Source organism: Rattus norvegicus, chromosome 14, assembly GCF_021556685.1.
Source record: "Rattus norvegicus strain SHRSP/BbbUtx chromosome 14, alternate assembly SHRSP_T2T, whole genome shotgun sequence".
NCBI classification, from domain to species: domain Eukaryota; kingdom Metazoa; phylum Chordata; class Mammalia; order Rodentia; family Muridae; genus Rattus; species Rattus norvegicus.
In genome coordinates, this window is record NC_141547.1 from 99,057,410 (window position 1) to 99,061,092 (window position 3,683).

Genomic DNA, 3,683 nt, shown 5'->3' on the forward strand with positions numbered 1-3,683 from the left:
AAAAAAATCTTGGTTGCTGTCGAACCAGCCCCTAAGCTTCCTGCTCCAGTTCCGCCTTCACTAATGCCATCCCCACTTCCCCACACCCATGGTGGATGCTTCCTGCCCTGAACTTAGGCTCTGTACGGGGAATGGGGATCCCAGCTCCTCCTGCCCCTTCCAGCCTCAGACTGTGCTCGTAGCACCTCTGTCTTCTCTGTAGTCGGCACCTTAACCCTTCCCACGGTCTTAATGTGGTCTCTCTCTCTCTCTCTCTCTTTTTTTTCCGGAGCTGGGGACCGAACCCAGGGAAAGGTTGCATCACACGTCCCATTTAGGACTGAGCGCTTCAAAGTCTCTCACTTTCTGCACACTATCCAGTGAGGGTCTGTGTTAATTCCCACCTACTGCAGGAAAAAGTTTCTCCAATGAGAGGTTTTTTTTTTTTTTTTTTTTTTTTTTTTGGAGCTGGGGACCGAACCCAGGGCCTTCTGCTTGCTAGGCAAGCGCTCTACCACTGAGCTAAATCCCCAACCCAATGTGGTCTCTCTTAAGACAGAAAGTGAACATCTCCAAAAATCTCGGCCCCTCTTCTCTATTGTTCTTTCTTCTAGAGAATATTTTATGTATTATGTTTTTGTGTGTGCGACCTGTGTGTGTTGGAGGGTGGAGGTGTACGGAGGTCAGGAGACAACTTTGTATGAGTCAGTTCTCTCCCTCCACCTTTGCGTACACGCAGGAACCTAGGTCATCGTCATGGCGATTGAGGGCAAACCCACAACCCTCTCTTCCTCTCTTCTTCCCAGTGAAATGTCTAGAATAAGTCGTCGGTTCTCTTCCTTCTCATCAGTGCCCTGTCACTTGGCTGCTCCCTCCCACCCCCACTCCCACCCCCACACTGCCTCCAGGAGGGAGCATTTGCCCCTCAACACTGCCTCCTTGGGCTTCAGACCACCAAAGCTCTTAGCTTGTTTTCCTCCTGTGTCTTTGTTCTTCCTTTCTGAGCGGCAGTCTCACCATGTGACACAGACTGGCGTGAACTCTTGGTCCTGCCTTAACCTCCCAAATGCAGGGAGGGATTCCAGGAAAGCCAGGACCCAGCAGGTCATCTCCTTTGTTGACCCTCTGTCTCTGTAAGGCCATTGGATGCCAGGGCTGCCTTCAATCCTTGCTATCCACATCCACTCCTCAAAGCGTGTAGTTGGGTTTTTCCGAGGTACGTCCAAACCTCAGGTCGTGAGAGGTCCTCCCAAACTTGGTAATCCACTCAGACTCCTACTCAGCAAAAGATACTGTCATTCCCCAAATTGCTCAAGTCGGAAACCTAAGTATTCTGACTCCTTTTCCTGTTTTTCAAACAATGCCGTCTTCGGGGTTGGGAATTTTAACTAGTTATTTTTATTTGCTGTGTATGAGCGTCTTGCCTGAGTGCACGTGGGTGTGCTGTGTGTGTGTCTGGTGCTTGAGGAGGCCAGAGAAGGACACCGGAAGCCCTAGAACGAGAGTTATGGTGGTTATGAGCTACCACGTAGGTGTTGGGAACCCAAGATGGATCCTGTGAAAGGACAGCAAGTTCTCTTAACCACGGCACTCTCTCTCTAGCCCCTAGCCCTGGAAACTCCCATCTCTACACCTTCTCTGCAGCCCTGAGCAATGTCTGCCCTCTTCTCTGCTGCTATAGTAACGCCTCAACTGGTCCTCCTACCTTAGCTCTCAGCCTCCTCGAAACTGTTCGCTACAGTGTTACTGCATCACACCCCTCTCCTGACCCGACCCTTTTGGGATACATTAGACACAAACCTTTCTTATCCTGTTGACTGTGTCCTCCGTTTCCTGGCACGTCTGCTTCCGGCTCGGATAAATGGCTTACCACAGGCCTGACCATTCAGGGGCTGGGAGGAAGCTTCTGAAGGAAGAGACGCATCGGGTTCTAAGGAGTGAAACGGGACTGGTGAGCAATGCAAGACGAGAGAGATGGCAGACCATCACTGCTTCCCGCTTAGAAGATCTGAAAACCGCACATGATGGACCAAGGCTATGATACCAGCACTGAAGCTGAGGCAGGAAGATTACCGAGACCTTGAGGCTAGCCTGGGCTATGAAATGAGACCTGTCTCAAATTGAAAAAAAAAAAAAAATCTGAGGCATGGTGGTCCTTGTACATTCTCTAGGAAAGTCCTGTGTTCCCACACCTCCTTGTGGCACAGCCACCAGAGGGATGACACCTAATCCCGCTTGTGTCGCTTTCCCATGTCCTTCTCTGCCCTAGGTTCTCACCTCCCGAGGAAGTGTCATTGTTTCTTCTTTAACTCAGACTTTACCTCCCAGGGTGCTTTACTCCCAGACAGTGCTCAGTACACAAACAAACGTCTGTCTCAGGCCTCTGCGAAGGAATTCCTGTTTGCTTGCTAGGCTTCCTCATCCTTCGCCACTCAGTCTGCCGCTGAGTTCTGTATTCATGCCAAGTCTTCACAAGCTAGGCGTCTGCGTGCGTGCGTGGAAACGCTTCTCCTCTGCCACCTCCTGCTTCACCTGGCTAATTCCTTTCCTACCAGGGTCAGTCTCTGTGTCCCTTTAGACACCTTTCTGGCCTATCTTGGCTGGCCTCATTCCCAAATCTCCCTGTGGCCTTTGTTAGGGGTTCAGAGAAAGCAGACCTCTCTGGTAGCTTATCTTTCTTATGTTACCCAACAAATGTTATAATTAATATAACATTTAACAATATAATTATTGTTCTAATTAATTTGCATTGGCAAAGTATAATAAAAAAAAATGTCCTAAGGATAAGGGAAGGACAGAGGCAAGGGGGGAAGAGTCTTTATCTAGACTTTTCCTTCCTCCTGTTGAGTGAGCCATTCTCAAAGGACAAGGCTGGCAGTAAGAGGCTTTGTGTCACCTGCTGATTCTTTTGTTATTTCCCTTCTTTCTCACCTCAGAAACAAAGATGTTCTAGAAGGCTCTGCCCATCAGGGCCTGTTGTCTGTGTCTTTACTGCTTCTTAACCCTCTTCCCCACAGCAAGAAAACCATTTTGCTTTAAAACGAAAACCCTCCATATTTCTCCCCTTTATGTGTATGAATGTTTTACCTGCATGTATACCCATGTGCAGTGCCCTTAGAGGTCAGAGAGTGTGGGATCCGTTGGGACTGGAATTAAAGAAAGTTTGAGCTGTTGTGTGGGCGCCAGGAATCGAACCTAGGTCCTCTGGAAGAGCAGCCAGTCTTCTTAGTTGCTGACCATCTTCCAGCATCCTGTTCTCTTCTAGTCTAGTGAGACAGCTGGCCCCGGGGAGTCACTGTCCCTGCTTCCTGAGTGCTGTGATTACAAGCACCTTTGCTTTATGTGGACTCCAAGGATCTGAACCCTGGTCCTTACGCTTGTGTGGCAAGGGCTTGCTTTATCCACTGAGCCATTTCTCCAACCCCACGCAATTTTATCCAAAATTTTTGTTTACGTATTGGCAGAGAACTCGTTCTAAAGGAACATGTCAAAAGATCTTTAATTATTATTATGGTAGTCTGATTTTATTTTTGCTGTCTATGTTGTACTTTTAGAAGACCCACGACCGTATAGCCTAGACTGGGAAGTAATAATTGCAAAATCCAGCTGTGGTTTAAGCAAATACCCACATGTTTGGAGGAAATGCTCAGTGTGAACTTGCTGTTATTCTTCAGTGGGGCTTGTGACTGCTACATTTATGCTAC